Here is a 7,531-nt window from a genome sequence, read left to right on the forward strand (position 1 = left end):
GGCTAATATGTGTTATATGTGGTATTTTGGGGAACTCACTAAGCCTTGTGCTTACAGTATTGATGTTATTTGTTTAAGGTACTAGTGATGACCGCGGGAAGGCGCCGGCTTGATCCGTATACACACACGTTCGGAGCTTGATATTATGATCTTGGGATTTTGTACTGTTTTGTTGGATAATTAAAATGGTTGTTTTTATGAATATCGATGGAATTATGTTTTATAAAAATTGAAAAAATTTGTTTGAAATTTTCGGTGTTACAAATTGGTATCAGAGCCTTGGTTTGAGGGATTCGGGTACACCTTCGGGGGTATTTGAACTCAAACGGAGGAATTGAAGAGATATTTCAAAATAAAACCAAAATTTTCTAAGAGTAAAAGATTTTCCAGGAAGAAACGTGTGTACGATCAGCCAGCGCCCGAACGGTGAATTCCCAAAATACCTTTATATTATGTGATAATTATTATTAATGTGATGTGTTTGCATGCTAGAGTAGGCTAGGTATTGCTAATAGGACTAGAGTGGCCTGTTTTGTGATGCCTTAGCCTAGGGAGGGGTGAGCTGCTATGAGATGCTGAGAGTAATTAGGTAGCAGCTAGGGCTTTGTGTGAGATCTGTTACAAAGTGATTTAAGTATAATAGACTACTTGGGGATTGGGATCCGAAGAGGAAGATTTGGGGTGCGTACTGTAACGGTACGGACAGTAGTATTGGGCTCGTACTACTGAAAGCACCGGTGCGGTACACAGTCCAAATAAGAATCTTCGGATGCCAAGGATCAAGGAGGGGTGGATTGTCGAATGTAAGAGTGTTCGAGTGAAGTCTAATTATCGCATGTTGTATGTCAGAGGTTGATCATGGTGAGGACATGTCATATGCCAGAGGATGCCGGAGCTAGTGATGAGGAGATTCGACATATCATTCATGAGGAGGTGGCTGTGGTCATCAGAGATGAGATACCAGAGATGTTCGGGTCTATTAAGACCGCGTTGATTGAGACATTTGACGAGCGCTATGCTGCTCTTTCTGAGGCTGCGGTTGCAGCGGCTACCGCAGCGATTGCTGCGGCAAGACCCCAGGGAGGTGATGCGACATTGTTTAGGGAGTTCAGCAACACCAAGCCACCAGAGTTTGATGGTACGCAGGATCCGGTGGCAGCTATGAGGTGGATATCTGATATGGAGGGATGCTTCTTCACTTGCTCGTCCCCTAAGCATTTGAAGGTTCGGTTCGCGCTGAACCAGCTTCGCTTGGGAGCGAAGGACTGGTGGAAGTTTGTGACGGCACACTTCACACCAACTGAGCTTTCGGCAGTGACCTGGGAGAGGTTCACTACCATGTTCCGAGATGAGTACGTTCCTCAGGTGGAGAGGGAGCGTCTGGCATAGGAGTTTCTGACCCTCAAGCAGGGTACCGAGTCAGTTACAGCGATCACGAGGAAGTTTCATGAGAGGGCGATGTTCTGCCCTGAGCACGTGTCCACCGAGCAGGCACATATGAGCCGTTACCTGAGCATTCTGAGACGGGATATTCGGGAGTTCGCTGCGAACTCCTCGTATCGGACATTTGCCGAGCTTCAGGCAAATGCTCGGAAGAGGGAGATTGAGCTTGAGACTCAGGCCAGGGAGGAGGCGGAGTCTCTAGGGAGGGATCGGCAGCCGGCACAGTCCCAGCCGGTAGCTAAGCGGGCCAAGCCCGCTGATCTCAGACCCGGGAGCCAGAAGGGCCGCACTTGTGGAAAGTGCGGCAAGGGTCACGATGGAGTCTGTCGATCAGGGTCTTGCTACAAATGTGGCAAGGAGGGGCATATGGCCAAGGACTGCCCCAAGGGATTTACAGTGTGCTTCCACTGCAACCAGACCGGACACCGGAAGGCAGAGTGTCCGCTGCTGCGCGGAGCATCTTAGGGGTTTGCTCCCGCCGCCATCAGAGCTACTGCTACAGAGAGTCGGCCCGTGAAGGCCGAGGCACCGAGGGCTCGGGGGAGAGCCTTTCAGCTGACTGCAGAAGAGGTCCGCGCTGCACCCGACGTTGTGGCTGGTACGCTTCCTTTTTATTATTTATTTATGGTGTTGAGATATTATGCTTATATTATGCTATGCATAGGTACCTTCCTTGTGAATTCTGTACCTGCTTTAGTGTTATTTGACTCGGGTGCGAGTCGATCTTTTGTATCTTTGACATTTAGTCATCATATCAGTGTTAGTCGTGGGGCACTGAGTCGGCCCCTGCGGGTTTCCATAGCTGCCGACAGAGTGATTTGTGCCACAGAGGTCCTCCGGGGATGTGTATTGGAGATTTTTGGGGTTGAGTTCCCGATCGACCCGATTCCTATTGCGATGGGTGATGTCTGTGTTATAGTGGGCATGGACTGGTTGAGCCGATTCGGTGCGGTTATCGATTGCGAGCGTCAGCTGGTGACTATATGAGATCCTAGTAGGGGAGTTCTTTCGGTTTACAGCGAGGGTACACGTTCTGGATCAGCCTTTCGTTCGGCTGCTAGGGCGAGGCAGTGTTTACAGCAGGGCTGTAAGGGTTTCGTGGCGTATGTGATGGATACGCGAGTGATCTCCGAGAGACCGAGTTCGGTGGATGAAGTTCCGGTGGTGCGTGAGTTTCCAGATGTCTTTCCCGAAGAGTTACCAGGTGTGCCTCCCGTGAGGCAAGTGGAGTTTGGTATCGATTTGGTTCCGGGAGCCGCGCCTATCGCTAAGGTGTCGTATCGCCTTGCGCCTCCAGAGATGCAAGAGTTATCCTCGCAGCTTCAGGAGCTACTGGGGAAGGGGTTTATTCGGCTGAGTAGCTCGCCGTGGGGAGCACCCATCCTGTTTGTGAAGAAGAAAGATGGCTCGCATTGCATGTGTATTGATTACCGGGAATTGAATAAGCTGACGGTCAAGAACCGTTACCCGTTGCCGAGGATCGACGATTTATTCAATCAGTTACAGGGAGCATCTTGGTTCTCCAAGATTGATTTGAGGTTGGGCTATCATCAGGTGAGAGTTCGGGACGAGGACGTCCAGAAGACAGCATTCAGGATGCGTTATGGGCATTATGAGTTTGTGGTGATGCCTTTTGGGGTCACCAATGCCCCGGCTGTGTTTATGGACCTCATGAAGAGGGTATGTCGGCCGATGTTGGATCGGTCGGTGATTGTGTTCATCGATGATATTCTGGTATATTCGAGATCTAGAGAGCAGCACGAGGAGCATTTGAGGGAGGTTCTTGGAGTTTTGAGATCGGAGAAACTTTATGCAAAGTTTTCCAAGTGCGATTTTTGGTTGCGGGAGGTCCAGTTTCTGGGACATCTCGTTAACCAGAAGGGGATATTGGTTGATCCGGCCAAGGTTGACGCAGTGATGAGGTGGGAGGTGCCAAGGTCGTCTTCTGAGATTCGGAGTTTCCTTGGGTTGGCAGGGTATTATCGGAGGTTTATTAAGGATTTCTCCAAGATTGCGGTTCCACTCACCAGATTGACCCGGATGGGTGTTACATTTTTATGGGGTCCCGAGCAGCAGACCTCCTTTGAGACGCTTCGCCAGAGGTTGTGTGAAGCTCCGGTATTAGCTCTTCCGGAAGGGATGGAAGGTTTTGTGGTATTCTGTGATGCATCGATTTTAGGACTGGGAGCGGTACTGATGCAGAAGGGACATGTGATAGCATATGCATCGAGGCAGTTGAAGCCTCACGAGACAAGGTACCCCACATATGATTTGGAGTTGGGGGCAGTGGTGTTCGCCCTCAAGATTTGGCGACACTACTTGTATGGGGTTCGTTGTACGATTTACACAGACCATAAGAGCTTGAAGTACTTGATGGATCAGCCTAACCTAAATATGCGGCAAAGGAGGTGGTTAGATATGGTCAAGGATTATGATTGCGAGATCTTGTACCACCCGGGCAAGGCTAATGTGGTAGCCGACGCGTTGAGTCGCAGGGCGGAGAGTACTCCACTGCGAAATGTATGTTTGAGATTGACCGTGATAGCTCCAGTTCTGGACGCCATTCGTGGGGCACAGGTCGAGGCGGTGCGTCCGGAGATGCAGAAGAGAGAGCGGGTCGTTGGGTTGGTTTCTGAGTTTGTATCGGATAGTCGAGGGCTTATGACTTATCAGGGCCGGATCTGGGTACCGTTTGTGGGCGGTACGCGTACTACATTGATGGAGGAGGCTCATAGATTGAAATTCTCGATCCATCCCGGGGCTACAAAGATGTATTTGGACTTAAGAAAGGAGTATTGGTGGCCTTGTATGAAGAGGGATGTCGCATGGTTTGTCGAAAGGTGTTTGACCTGTCGAAGGGTAAAGGCCGAACACCAGAGACCGCATGGCAAGTTGCAGCCATTGGAGGTTCCCGAGTGGAAATGGGAACAAATCACTATGGATTTCATCACCAAATTGCCGAGGACTGCCAGAGGAGTCGATGCAATTTGGGTGATTGTGGATAGGTTGACAAAGAGCGCTCACTTTCTTGCCATCGGTGAGAGTTCTTCAGCGGAGAAGTTGGCGGAGATTTATGTGAGGGAGGTTGTATCTCAGCATGGGGTGCCGATCTCGATTGTTTCAGACCGTGATGTGCGTTTCACTTCCCGGTTCTGGAAGAAATTTCATGAGGAGGTGGGTACTAAGCTGCATTTTAGTACCGCATATCACCCCTAGACCGACGGCCAGAGTGAGCGGACGATTCAGACACTTGAGGACATGCTTCGAGCATGTGTATTGGACTTCGCGGGTAGTTGGGATACGTATTTGCCCTTGGCAGAGTTTTCCTACAATAACAGCCATCATTCGAGCATCGGTATGCCGCCCTTTAAGCTGTTGTATGGTAGGAGGTGTCGGACTCCCATTTGTTGGGGAGAGGTTGGCCAAAGGGTGATGGGCAGTACAGAGATCGTGAATCAGACGACAGAGCAGATACAACTGGTCAGACAGAGGTTATTGACCGCTCAGAGCCGACAAAAGAGTTATGCAGATAGGCGCCGGTCCGAGCTGGAATTTCAGGTCGGCGACTTCGTTCTCCTGAAGGTTTCTCCTTGGAAAGTAGTGATCCGGTTCAGGAAGAGGGGCAAATTGGGGTCCCGGTTTATAGGTCCGTTTCGTGTGATTGCAAGGGTAGGCCGGGTAGCCTATCGGCTGGAGTTACCAGCAGAGTTGGGGCAGATTCACAACACTTTTCATGTATCGCAGTTGAGGAAATGTATAGCCGATGAGTCGGCAGTGGTTCCATTAGAGGATATTCAGGTAGATGCAAGCCTGAATTATGCTGAGAGACCAGTGGCCATTAGGGATCGGAAGATCAAGATTTTGAGGAACACGGAGGTACCTCAAGTATTGGTTCAGTGGCAACATCGGAGGGGATCAGAAATGACCTGGGAGCCGGAGGGTATGATGCGGGAGCAGCATCCGGAGCTGTTTTAGAGCAAGACTTCGAGGGCGAAGTCTAGTTCTAGTGGGGGAGAGTTGTAACATCCGGATTTTTACCAGGTATCTTGTAAGTTTAATTTTGTGGTATTGTGAGGGGGACTCGGCAAGTTGGAGCTCAGACTCGCCGAGTAGGGACGCAGATTTGGGCAATGGAGCGCGCCTGGACTCGGCGAGTCTGCACTGTGTAATGAAACCCTAAATTTCCGGGTTTGAGGCCTATTTAAAGGGCCTTATGGCCATCATTTGTGCTCACCCAACCCTCAGTGAGAGACCCTTGTGTTCTTGAGCGATTTGTGAAGAGAAAGGAGCATTTCTTGACCTTGTGTGTGTTATTTAGCAAGAAGAAGGAGACTCTAGGCAAGAGGAAGCAAAGGAGGTTGCTATTTCGTGGATTTGGGGCTTAGATCATCACTCTAGAGGTATGATCTCGGACTATTTTCTGTTTGGTGAAGCATTATGCAATTTAGGGCTTATGATGGTCATTTATGGGATGATTTGGTGCCCATTGGTTCCCTCCTTGAGTTGAGGTTATGGATCTGGACCCATAGAGGTCCAGATAGTCTCACTCATCAAGCTTTATGTATGACAATGGAGTCCATGACCTTGTGTTGTAGTAAATGAGTCAAAAACATCATATATGGTCATATAGAGGTTGTATGTGCATCAAGATTGTAACTTTACGTGCTAAATGAGCTTGGAGGGACTGGATCTATGGATTAATGGACTGGATTTGACCTTTAGAGCAATATTGAGTCAGTGCATGGCACGGACTCGCCGAGTCCGAAGAACAGACTCGGCGAGTAGCATGAATGTTGCCCGGACACACAGTGAGTGGCCTCGCCGAGTTGGGGAGGGTGGACTTAGTGAGTCAAGGGGGAGTCAGAATGGACCGGTGGATTGAGTCAAACTGGACTCGCCGAGTTGTTTTGAGACTCGGCGAGTTGAGTCGTGGTGGCCCCACAACTCATGCCAGGTGGAACTCGTCAAGTTGAGTGAATGCTCGACGTATCAAGGGAGGATTCCAGGGAAATTGGTGTATACGCCCAGACTCGCCGAGTCGCCTTGGTACTCGCCGAGTCCGGTCAGAGTTGACCGTTGACGTTGACCAGAGTTGACCAGTGTTGACTCCTTATTGATAGTCAATCTTAGAGATATAAAGTGTTAATTAGAAGCATATAATGTTATAGGAGGATTAGAGCTCGGAGGATTTGAGCACGAGGGATTTCCAGGATTCGTGAGATACCGAGATACGCGAGGTGAGTCTTCTCACTATACTTTACCTTGAGTAGGTAACCAGAGTTATGTGATAGAGTATTTGTATGCTATGTATGTTGTGTGTTGTACTGCATGATTTCTATGTGATTTATGTGGTGCATGTTTATCAGAGCTAGAACCTGAGGGTTCACAGAGTTTGGGTGCACGGACCCACAGAGTTATAGCCTAGAGTGGCTAATATGTGTTATATGTGGTATTTTGGGGAACTCACTAAGCCTTGTGCTTACAGTGTTGATGTTATTTGTTTCAGGTACTAGTGATGACCGCAGGAAGGCGCCGGCTTGATCCGTATACACACACGTTCGGAGCTTGATATTATGATCTTGGGATTTTGTACTGTTTTGTTGGATAATTAAAATGGTTGTTTTTATGAATATCGATGGAATTATGTTTTATAAAAATTGAAAAAATTTGTTTGAAATTTTCGGTGTTACAAATAGTTATCATACGAGCATAAAGGTTACTCCATTTGAAGCCCTCTATGGCCGTAAGTGCAGGTCCCCTCTGTGCTGGACTGAAGTTGGCGACACACAGTTAGCTAAAGGACGAGATCCTGAAAGCACTCTCACCGGTCTGGAAATCATACGGGAAATGAGAGGGAAGATGGTTTAGATTCGTGAATGGTTGAAAGCCTCTAGAGATCGACAGAAAAGCTACGCTGACCAAAAGAGGAAACCTTTGGAATTCCAGGTAGGAGACCGCATTCTATTGAAGGTCTCAGTGTGGAAAGGCTTAATATGCTTTTGAAAGTGTGGAAAGCTAAATCCAAGATACGTAGGGCCTTTCGAGATTCTCGCTAGAATCAGCCCTGTAGTTTACAAACTTAATCTAC

Source organism: Lactuca saligna, chromosome 8 (genome assembly GCF_052625555.1).
Source record: "Lactuca saligna cultivar CGN05327 chromosome 8, ASM5262555v1, whole genome shotgun sequence".
NCBI lineage: Eukaryota > Viridiplantae > Streptophyta > Magnoliopsida > Asterales > Asteraceae > Lactuca > Lactuca saligna.